This window comes from Bos taurus, chromosome 15 (assembly GCF_002263795.3).
Source record: "Bos taurus isolate L1 Dominette 01449 registration number 42190680 breed Hereford chromosome 15, ARS-UCD2.0, whole genome shotgun sequence".
Classification (NCBI taxonomy): domain Eukaryota; kingdom Metazoa; phylum Chordata; class Mammalia; order Artiodactyla; family Bovidae; genus Bos; species Bos taurus.
The window spans coordinates 8,111,111-8,123,560 of NC_037342.1; the positions used below are offsets into that span (position 1 = coordinate 8,111,111).

At 43.0% G+C, this 12,450-nt stretch overlaps 1 protein-coding gene and 1 pseudogene across 4 annotated transcripts in view; one reads left to right on the forward strand and one right to left on the reverse strand.

The window, feature by feature from the left end:
• The window catches only part of ARHGAP42 (Rho GTPase activating protein 42), a 348,023-nt gene that overhangs the window by 107,474 nt on the left and 228,099 nt on the right, over positions 1 to 12,450 (reverse strand). The gene's annotated exons all lie outside the window — the stretch shown is intronic.
• Positions 230 to 1,017, forward strand: LOC107133147 (ubiquitin-related modifier 1-like; annotated as a pseudogene).

The window sequence follows — 12,450 nt, forward strand, 5'->3', positions numbered from 1 at the left end:
TCATAGATGAAGACTGTAACATCCATCTACTAGAAATGAACAGATCCAACAGGTAGAACCTCAGTGAGACCACAGCTGAACTCAACAGCACCATCAACCAACTGGATATAATGCTGTTCATTTAAGAACAGTAGATTATACATTCTTCGCAAGCTCATGGAACATTTACCAACACAAACTACACTGTGGGCCATATCTTAGCAAATTTAAAATAATAAAAATTATTCTCGGTGAGCTCGGCTTCCTCAACATGGCAGCGCCCTTTTCAGTGGAGGTGGAGTTCGGAGGTGGTGCGGAGCCCCTGTTTGGCGGTGTGAAGGAAGCATCAGGTCACCTTGCCTGAACAGGAGGAACCCTGGGACATCCGCAGCCTCCTTGTGTGGATCAAGAATTTGCTAAAACAGCGGCCAGAGCTGTTCATCCAAGGAGACAGCATGAGGCCAGGGATTCTGGTGCTGGTTAAAGATGCCGACTGGGAACTGCTGGGTGAGCTGGACTACCAGCTTCAGGACCAAGATAGCGTCCTCTTCATCTCCACGCTGCATGACGGCTAAGGGCCCCTCTCTGTGCCTGGGCCCCCTTGGGGTTGGGAGAACAGAAGAATCAGACAATCCCCTGGGGCCCTACTTCCAGATCTTCCTGTCCCCCTTGGCTGCTTTCTTCACTACTCTGTCCCTGGAGCTCCCTCCAGGCAGGGAAAAGAGGCCAGGTGCTAAAAATGAGCCTTTCTCGGGCACGTGAGCAGGGGAAGGCAGGCGCCCGAGCCGGGCACTCTTCCTCCCAGCAGCTGAGGTGGGGGAGGGTACCCCTCCGCGTGGCCGGAGAGGAGGGGGTCTGTGCGGCCAGGAGACCCAGCTGCTGCCCCTCCTGTGTCTCCCTGAGTGACGGCTGACAAGGCACTGCCGCTCCTGGGCTGCGGTGCCTTCCTGGGGAAGAGGAATGAACCTCACTAGCTGATGGCAGGCCCCTCCCCTCTCAAAGACAGGAGGAGCCTTTGCCTCAGTTTCCCCATCTGGACAGCAGAGGGTTCTGCCTGATCCCCATTGATATCACTAGGGAACCCCAGCTGGGGTCCCCTATTCAGCGTTGACCGCTGGCCCCACACACACACACAGCAGCTGCTTCTCCAACCACACCCCTCCTCCTGCTCCCCCACCCACAGCCCTTGACCCTGGCCAGTCTCCCCCACACAGGCCACCAGATGGGCTCCTGAGACCCTCCCCCACACACACAGGGCAAAAGACTGCTTATGTGCAGCTCATTCCACTGGGGGTGGAGAGCAGGAGGGTGTACGCTAGACCTTGGACTGGCAAATAGAGGCCTGGGGTGGGGAGGTCAATGTGCCTCAGTTTCCTCTCTAATGACAATTGAATTTTTATAGTATCTGAAAACTGAGGGGACTTCCCTGGTGGCTCAGACAGTAAAGAATCCACCTGCAATGCAGGAAATGTGGGTTCTATCCCTGGGTCGGGAAGATCCCCTGGAGAAGGAAATGGCAACCCTCTCCAGTACTCTTGCCTGGAGAATCGCTTGGACAGAGGAGCCTGGTGGGCTACAGCCCATGGGGTCTCAAGAGTCAGATACGACTGAGAGACTGACACACACACAAAATTGAGATACTTGATGGTGCAAGGGCACACTTTATCTACTCTCCCATCTCCTGCAGAAAGCAGGATGGGGCAGGCAGCACCTGGGAGGCAGGGTGACTCCCCCCACCCTCATCCCTTCTGGAAGTCTTGGGGCCTCAGTGCCTGCAACAGCTGGCCTTGGGCAAATAAAAAAGACTAAGTTGTTTACTGGAAAAACAAAAACAAAAACAAAAAAACCATTCTCAGAGTACAATGAAATAAGCTAGAAATCAATGACAGAAAGATAGCTGGAAAATCACAGAATACTTAAGAGATTAAAGAAGCTTCTAAATGACACATGGGTTAAAGAAATCTGAAAAGAGATTTTAAAAAAGCATTTTGAACTGATTTAAAATTAAATGTTAAAATGTGTAGGACATAGCAAAGTCAGTGTTTATAGGGAAAATTACTGCACTGAAAAACATTAAAGAGAACAAATGGATGAAATAGGAAAAAAGAGGGAAAAAAAGAGAAACAGAAAGAGTGGGAAGCGGAGGAGGAACTTATAATGCCACTTTAGACCGTGGGAGAGACAGAGAATGCTGCTGACAGTTTCTGATGATGTTTGATTGTTAACTGTCTCTTGGGCTGTGTGAAGACAGAGCGGACTGGGATTGGGTGGGTGGATAATACTTGGAGTCGCTATAATCTTATGGGCTCTGGCATGACATCATGGATAAAACTAAGTTACACAACTGAGCAAACTCCAGGCAGGGTGTGTGGAACACACTCCAGACAGAAAGTTTGGAAAATTATCCTGAGTGAATATAGGGATTTCCTAATTAAAAGCAACACAAAGCTCTGCTTTACACCCACATTCAAATTTCTCTTCTTCTTGCTTGACAGAGACCTTGGAGAATGAAATTAAATATTCAGTTAAAAAAATAAAAAGCACTGATAACGTGTAAGGAATAACTAACCTGAGGACAAAAGGCTGACACTTATTAAAGAGCATGCTCATGAGAAGCCTGCATCTGACTGAAACAGAGAGAGGTGTCTTTCCTTAACTCCCACGGTGAAAGTCATAGCAAGTAGAATTTAATTTCACATATTATGCTAATATTATACTTTTTTAGAGCAAAATTCCTAGAAAACAGAGCCAGAGGCAAAGCTTGTCTGCTACAGCTTGGATGCAATCCCTGGGGAGCAGGAGGGGGGTGGGGGGAGAGAGAGAGAGAGAGAGAAAGGGAAGAGAGACAGGAAAGGAGGAAGGAAAATACAAGCATTTATTCCTGAACTAACTGCAGAAACAGGAGGAGAAACAGCCAGTTGCTCATGCAATAAGGCAGACCTCCATTCAGGTTTCACAAAACCAACACACCTCTGGACAATTCAGTTGGGTAAGCAAGGATTTACCTGCCACTTTCTAATTGGTCAACATCTGCCCCATGGATAAGAACTCTCCTGCGTCTTATTGGACTGTCATCTGCTTGCTCAACAGCTGTGTGAGGGGCCAGAACCCAGGGCCCCCCCGCACTCCATAAAGGGTCCAGACACGATGGGGAAGAGCCAACGGGACCACGAGGCTGTGCATCGCTTGTAAGGAATAAGAAGCGACAATCCTTGGCCAGAGTTCTCTTCTGAGCAAACCCCAAGGGTCTGGGAAGAGCATAAACTGTGCCCAACAACAACACACACATTCCTAAGATGCAGATATAAGATTTTTTTTTTTTAACTTCTATTTCTATCTTCTTACTTAACGTTTTCTCAGTGCTTACACATATATATAATATAAAAATAAAACTTGGCCTCAATTAAATTATATTGAGGGCGCTATATTTGCAACTTCAGATAATAAAAGTATAACATTTTCAAGGGATTTGCAGACTCATTCACAACCTTGTTCTCTAGAGCCTGTTTTGTATATTTTGCTATCAGAGGGTTTTCAAGAAGATCATGTTTATAAATAGGAAAGAAAGAGTACGTTATCATGACTCCCATATTATACTGTGGAAAAAAGAGGTTCATGGAAATTAACCATAGGCACTCAAACAGCAGAAGGGTGGAGTTCAAACTAAACTACAAGATCTTTCTCAACATGAGCATAACTAACACAACTGCTCAATTTTAACATTTTAAAAGAAAATGATCCCCATCCTCCATGGGATTGAAGTGCCTTGGTCAAGGTCAAAGAATTAGTCACATGAGTCCAAGCTTGGAACAGCCCTCTCCTGTGTGCAGAATTCATGGAATTCTAAATTTCTACTGCTTTTATCAAAAGCCCTTTTTGGCTGCGTGCCACCCTTTTTCACAGTAATAGAACCCCCCAGATTATAGCAGGGCAGACAGCTGCCACAAATACAGAATACATTGCCCAATCTCCTACCAAGGAGATGTGTCCATGTGAGTAAGTTTTGTTTGAAGAATAGGAGCAGAAGCATTGCAGTGGGGGTAGCTTCCAGAAGCCTCCCAGAAATGCCTGGTGCTCCTCCCTGAACCTTTGCTCCCACAAAGGAAGAAAAGGGTCTGATGGGGCACTGCAGAATATGTCCTTTCTGCTCATTTCCTCTGCTCTGCCTTCCCTGACTTCCAGCATTAGGTTCATCTCTTAAAAAGAGTTGTACTTTCATGAGAACAGTTCCACGAAAAAGTTATTATTGCAGGTATTTCTGCCTAAAGGTCTAATTTCAACAGCCAGACTGAGGGACTTCCCTAGGATACAGATGAGTGGAAAGACAAGGAGATAGAGTCCGAGAGAGAGAGATACTGATTGACTGATTCAGCCCAACATGTTAACAGTGTGGAGGCTGAGAAATCCTTTACTAGGCTATCAGCTAATGCGGTATTTCCTAGTAGAGAAGTCTCAGTGTGTAACTGCCGAGTGAATGAATTATAACCAGCCCATTCTGTAACCACTGTCACATAGTCATGGCCATCCTCTAGAAGTAATCACCAATCGTATTACCTGGAACACTGAATAACTCTGGGGCCTTGGTCATCTTATCTGTTGCCTAACAGTTGGACTCAATGACCAGCTTAGACATTCTGGAGGCAAGTAGCATATAAAGAAGTGCTCGATTACTGAAAACACGAACATGATTATTTCTCCTTCATTGCTCTACATAATGCTTTTCCTAGGTATACCCACCAAAAGAACCACTTCGGAGGGATGGCCATTGATGGTGTGGGCCTGCCAGCTGGCAAACAATCCCTGATATAAAAAGATCAATATCAGCAGTCGATAAGGTAGCGATTAGTGAGAAATAGCTACCCGTTCACTTTCAGCTACTATAATCTTAGTTGCTCCTCAGTCTTATTGAGCTTAGGGTTTTATACTCCAAAGATAAGAGCCAATCCTCAAAATGTCACGCTAATTGCCCAGAACATGAAGAGCTTAAAGGAAGGAGAGAAAGCACCGCAAGCTGCCAGCGCTGGGAGCCATCCACTCGGCAGCTAAATGTGGAGGCCGGGGGCACTGCTACCACTTGGCTACTTTCAAGCCACGTGACTTAAGCCACAAACTTCAGAAGAAATTTCAGTTTTCATTCACAAAAATACACCCTTCACTGAGTGGGTTGAGCATGCAGTGCTGTTTGTGCCTGAAGTTTAAACAGCTACATATCATTTCTGCTTTATAAACAAGAAGTCTCTCTGTTTCATCCTATAAACACGATGAGCACACTTGTGAGATGTAGTCTGTGTAGTCTAGAGTCATCGTCGCCTCTTGCGACATTACCAAAGTTACCATTCCTACAGCTCCCTGAAGTTTAGACCGTATTTATAACGACGCCAACTAGGGGAGGGCTGGTCAAACCTGATGCTATTAAACTGAAATACCCTGAAGGACTATTTGGCAGAATACTTCAGATCATAGGAGTAGAAGAGTGGATAACTGAGAAATCTCCATTATTAGGGATCTCCAATCTCCATTATTTTTAATGGAATGCCAATTGCGCTAAAATGGAAAAACATCACTCACAAACAATGCTTAACTCTTCCTCATTTATCAAATAACATAGAAAAACTAAAAGACTTTGGTTAGTAAAATGTGAGCTTAATTCCCAGGCACGGAGTAATTCACTATTTCTCAAGAAATAATTAACAAATATTTTTAATGACAATCTTAGTTTAGTTTTGAGCCTTAAAACAACCAAGATGTTAAAGTGAACAATGAAGAAAGCTAAATTAAATTTTTCCACCAAGTGTACATAGAGCTTGATTTATGAAATAGAATTATTCTTTATCAGGGAGCTTACCAAATAGAATTAGCAAAAGTAGTTCCTAAAAGTTTAGTTTTGCAGCTGCAAAAACTCCAAAATTGATTAATATGAATTTATATTATTTCTTCCAACTATTGACATGCCAATCAACAGAAATATTTAGGTATTATAATTTTCATAGATTTAATATCCAAAAATACTTACTTCTCAAAGGAAGTTAAATTTTATACCAAAGGATATAATTTTCTTTCAGTGAGTTAAATGAAAAGAGTAGCCATCTGTGCTCTCTGTCAATTATTTTTGATTTCAAGTTTTCTCTCCCCTTAACTCTTATTTGATGGCCTTTGGGTCATTCATCGTGGTCATTCCAAATTAGTGAAAAGGAATGTTTTAGCCCAACCACATCTACTTTGTATATTATTCACAATACACTTAGAGTTTATTAAAAAGTTCATTTTAGTGCAAAGGCTAAGAATAGGAGTTATCCATCTGTTCTCTCTCAGAGTCCAAGGAGGACGAGGGGATGACAGAGAAAAAGATGGTTGGATGGCATCACCGGCTCGAGGGACATAAGTTTGAGTAAACTCCGGGAGATGGTGATGGACAGGGAGGCCTGGCGTGCTGCAGTCCATGGGGTCGCAAAGAGTCAGACACGACTAAGTGACTGAACAACAACAACAAGACTCCAAATATCCTCTCTTTACCATAAGTCCAACCTTAAGTTCAATAAATTTAAGCTGGATAAAATAAATTTAGAACAGCCTAAAGGTACAATTTAAAACCCTAAGACTCAAAAAGCTCTAATTTAATCCCATAAAGAAACACATACACACACACACCCTGCTACCTGTTCTCTAAAGAGTGGCATTGGTTGAAAAGCGATTCTGTCATTTCTTCTAAAATGATCCCTCGACCTGAAACCACGTTAGTCAAACGCTTCTGGCATCCTGGAGGGATGAGCACAGGAGGGAAATCCAAGGTGAAGGAAGTAATGTACAAGTTCTTTCAGCTGCTTGTAAAATCTGAGTATTTCACATGGTGGCCACCTGCTCTCCAACTCCAGTCGAGGAAACAGCAGAAGGAAATGGACTACACCTGAGTTATTTAGGTTAGTCATAGGGAAGAATTTTTAAAGTACTTAGTATATCTGATGATGCTGGTAGACATGAGGTACTAACAACTAATAAATAGGACCGAGCGGGCTACGAATCTTCTTTCTGAGAGCTCAGTCACGGGGTTTACATGGAAAGCCAGAGATTAAAAAGTGCTTCTGTTTTACGGGCAGAGAAAATCAATAGCTAACTTGACAGTACAAGGGAATTATGGTGACTGACTAGAACCCTGGTATTTTAAGACCTGTCTAGAAGCAATTACAAGTCCTTCTTTGAGAATATTATTTTCTTCTTCACTTGGTTCTGGACAGATGTCATACACAGTCAGTTCCATTTATAAATACAAAAATGACTTCTTTTTATCACACTTTCTAAACACAGGACTCAGACACCAGATTTGACAATGTGAATCAGGGATAAGCTTATAGGATCACTTTTACCAATTAGTAAGCAGACTATTCAAGAAACTGCTGTTGGTTATAATTTGATGCAGATCAGGAGCCACAAAGTATCTGTTTTCAGAGCAATAGATTACTCCGAGGACACAGCTAGCTTGCCCCACCATGCTAGTTCAAAAATACATACAATGAAAAGCATATCTTTCAGGTACTTCCATTGCTGCAACTTGTTCAGCCTCTGCCCACATTACACAGGGGTTTTGGTTCAGGGCATTTTATTATATACATTTTTTTTCTTTAGTGCTTTTCTCTAGGAATGATCTAGGGAAGACTACCCTTCCCTTCTAAAAACTCTGATTTATTCATTCAATGAATACTGAGCAATCAGGTCTCTAGGGGACAAACATGAGCAAGACATACTGTGTATGTTTAAGGCCCGAATAGTTTAGGGGTAAAGGGACAAAGCAAAGCAAAAAATAAAATGCACTAGTCAGACAAAGGGGACCAGTGCACAGTCAATGTAAATCAAGACATGGGTCAGGACCAAAAATTATTTGACTACTTCAAAGTGCAAAAAGGCTATTTGGGAGTTAAATCATGGCTGCCAAAGAATAAGATTTTTGCACATGCTGAAAAGTTTTAGACCCTAAAAACTATGCTTTATATCATTTGTAGATTTTTATTTGGAGGGAGGTTTCTTGGGCTCCAAAATCACTGCTGATGGTGACTGCAGCTATGAAATTAAAAGATGCTTGTTCCTAGGAAGAAAAGCTATGACCAACCTAGACAGCATACAAAAAGCAGAGACATTACTTTGCCAACAAAGGTCCATCTAGTCAAAGCTATGGTTTTTCCAGTAGTCACATATGGATGTGAGAGTTGGACTATAAAGAAAGCTGAGTGCTGAAGAATTGATGTTTTTGAACTGCTGGTGCTGGAGAAGACGCTTGAGAGTCCCTTGGACTGCAAGGAGATCCAACCAGTCCATCCTAAAGGCCATCAGCCCTGAATGTTCATTGGAAGAACTGATGCTGAAGCTGAAACTCCAATACTTTGGCCATCTGATACAAAGAACTGACTATTTAGAAAAGACCCTGATGCTGGGAAAGACTGAAGGCAGGAAAAGGGGACAACAGAGGATGAGATGGCATCACCAACTCGATGGGCATGAGTTTGAGCAAGCTCCAGGAGGTGGTGATGGACAGGGAGGCCTGGTGTGCTGCAGTCCACGGCATAGCAAAGAGTTGGACATGACTGAGCGGCTGAACTGAACTTAGGGAGAGAGAAAGATCAGATTTATTTTAAGTGATATTTCTCTGGCAGCAAAACAAAAGAAGCATTTGAGAGTGGAAGTAGAGCCAAGAGATAACTGGGGCCTGAATTTAAAAAAAAAAAAAAAAATACAGGAGTAAGCACCAATTCAGGAAATCACTCATGACTTGGTGACTGTATGGACATGAGGGGTGTCAGCATGTGTGAACGAACACAAAGCTGGGGAAAAACACAGCTTTGTCTAAAAACTAAGACAGGAAACCTCTTCAGATTGCTCCCTTTCCCTAAACACCCACATCCATGTGTCCTACCTATGATTTTTGCCTTCAAAGTATATTTCAAAATTCCCCTTCTAGATTTCAAATTCACTGTAATAATTTAGGGGCCTTCAGGTCTCCCAGCTAAACTTCCAACTAATTAGTACTGACCTGGTCTTCCTGCAGATGGTATTCTTGTCCCTACCGGTTATCCATATTTCAGTTAGAATAATTAATGTAAAACACATTTTTTACTATCACATTTCCCTAGGGAAATTTTCCCCAAAGTACAGAAAAAAAGTCCACTCTTGGCAAAGCAAATAAGACCTTTGGTAATGCAACACCGACATAGCTCTCTGATTTCATCTCCAACGCTTCCAACTTCATATTTTATGTTCTGGTAACACCAGCAGACCTCACGTTCTGCCCACAAACCATCATCACCTCTTGCCTGCTTTGCTATGCTCTGTTCTGCCCAAAAGGCCCTTCTTCCCTGGCAAACTCTCACTTTCGATTCAACTCAGGCATTACCTTTCCAGAGACTAGACTTCCACATTAGATCAAGTGCCTTTTGTGTCCACAAAGCATAATGTACCTACGTATACCTCTGTTGTTGTTCAGTCGCCCATCCACGTCCAACTTCTTGTGACCCCATGGACTGCAGCACACCAGGCCTCCCTGTCCCTCACCATCTCCTGGAGTTTGCCCAAGTTCACGCTCATTGAATCAGTGATGCCACCCAGCCATCTCATCCTCTGATGCCCTCTCCTCTTTCTGCCCTTGATCTTTCCCAGCATCAGGGACGTTTCCAATGAGTCATCTGTGTTCATCAGATGACCAAAATACTGGAGCTTCAGCTTCAGCATCAGTCCTTCCACATGCATATACCTCTAACCCAGCATTTATCATGACAAACACCAGTGTTCTTGCCTGGAGAATCCCAGGGATGGGGGAGCCTGGTGGGCTGCTGTCTATGGGATCACACAGAGTCAGACACGACTGAAGCGACTTAGCAGCAGCAGCAGCGGTGGATATAGAACCCACCTGGAATGCAGGAGAGGCAGATGATGCCGTTTCAATCCCAGGGTCAGGAAGATCCCCTGGAGGAGGGAATGGCAACCTACTCCGGTATTCTGGCCTGGAGAATTCCATAGACAGAGGAGCCTGGTGGGCTACAGTCCTTGGGGTCACAAAGAGTCGGACACGACTGAAGCGACTGGGCATGCACACATGTACACATATGTACACTGTCTCTATTTCACCCATCAGTAGTTACTCCTTGAGTTATTTGCTACAACATACTCATCTTTGTACTTTCAAGCCTAAGAAAAATATCTACCTGCCATGTAGAAGGGAGAAGGCAATGGCACCCCACTCCAGTACTCTTGCCTGGAAAATCCCATGGATGGAGGAGCCTGGTAGGCTGCAGTCCATGGGGTCGCTAAGAGTCAGACACGACTGAGCGACTTCACTTTCACTCTCCACTTTCATGCATTGGAGAAGGAAATGGCAACCCACTCCAGTGTTCTTGCCTGGAGAATCCCATGGACGGAGAAGCCTGGTAGGCTGCAGTCCATGGGATCGCACAGAGTCGGACACGACTGAAGCGACTTAGCAGCAGCAGCCATGTAGAAGGTCAGTAAATGTTTTTAGACCAAAGTGTCTGAGAAATATATATGAATTGAGTGAATTGGGGGACTGGGTTTGGAAGAGACAAGGACAGGAAAAGAAAAGGGATTTGCTAAAGAGTATAATGATTTTTGGTCTTGATTCTTCTGCGGATAAAAGTCTTATGAAATATCTGCTTGGAACTAAAATAAAGTCATATTTTAGTAAATACTTTCCTTTTGGGGGGAGGGGCTGAGAGTTGAGATATTATGATTTATAATAAGAAATATATAGTCTTCATTCCCATTTCTGGCACAGGGCTTCCAAAAACCCTTGGCATTTCCCAAGTGATAAAAATGATAAATATATCTTGATATTCATAATACATCTCTTTCGTTAACACCTGAGTTTAAGTTAATAAGGTGACTTCTGAAAAGCCCCAAAAGATGGACGTTGGTTGTCAGTGGAACCAACTATGTGATTAGAGGGTTGGAACTTTCAATTCCACCATCTTTCCGTGACCTTGAACCTCCGGGAAAGGGAAAGGGCCTGGAGATTCAGTTCAATCATCAATAGCCAATGATGCAATCAATTATGCCTAAGTTATGAAGCCTCCATAAACCTCACAATGACAGGGTTTGGGGAGCTTCAGGGTTTGTGAACTTGTACAGGTTCTAGGAGAGCTTGGAAGCTCTGCATCCATTCCCATGTGAATTATCCTACCCGTCTCTTTCATCTGGTTGTTCCTGAATTGTATTCTTTTATAATAAATGAGTCATATAGTAAGTACAATGCTTCTTTGAGTTCTGTAAACTGTTCTAGACAATTATTCAAATTCAAGGAGAGGACTGTGGGAACCTCCCACCTACAGTGAGTCAGTCAGAAGCAGAGGTGATAATTTGAACTTGTCATTGGTGTCTGGGGATTGGGGGGGTGGATGCTACAGATTTGTAGGACTGAACCCTTAACGTGTGGGATCTGACACTATTCCACAGGTAGTGTAAAAATGAGCTGCTTGGTGGTATAGGAAAACTACCTACATCAGAAGAGTACTATTCCTTCTCATCGGTTTCATATGCCTCAGAAAAATCAGATTTATCCAGAAAATAATCTCAAAGCCAGGAAGTAGTTGTGGATAAGGGAGAGATGCCACCATTCATTTACCTTGTCTGCCCTGAGATGCTAAGTGCCTTATCATTATCAACCACAACATCTCTCTTGCAGAGAACCATAGTGATGAGATGACACAGCTGTGAAGCAGGTGCAGCACTCAAAGACTTGCAGCTCTTTCTTGAAAAACACACTGCCATATACCCACCTCCCCAGAAGACTTCTAGATACTAGATTATTTTAATGAGTATCCTTGATAATAGGGTATCCCATTGCTTAGCAATGGAGTTTATGAAAGAGGAAAATTGATCTACACTTAATAAAATACTAGTTTTTGCCAGAGGCACAGAACACAAGGATAGCTCAGGTAGCATTTAAACAAAGTTTTTACTTCAAAACCATTAAAATCTGTCTTATTGATTAAAAAATAATATTACATAAAAATAGTATATTATATCTATACCATATAATATGTTATGAGCATAGCCTTTAGTGATAAGTCATACAGTCTGCTTCCAAATCCTGATTCTACTACTTAATAGCTATGGAAGCCTTAACAGGTGATTTTACTTCTCAATTTTCCTCATCTGTATAACAGAAATAAAAATAGTGCTAACTATGAAGTCCTTCAGCTTCCTGGTGGCTCAGATGGTAAAGAATCTGCTTGTAATGCAGGAGACCTGGGATCGATCCCTGGGTTGTAAATATTACCTGGAGATGGGAATTGCAACCTACTCCAGTTTTCTTGCCTGGAGAATTCCATGGACAGAGGAGCCTGGTGGGCTGGTTGCAAACAGCTAGATGTGACTGAGAGACCAACAATTTCTCTTTTACTTTCAAGAAGTCCTTAAAAAAAGTAACTGAGGCAATCTCTTATAAATTATTTAGCTTTAGTACTGGATTGG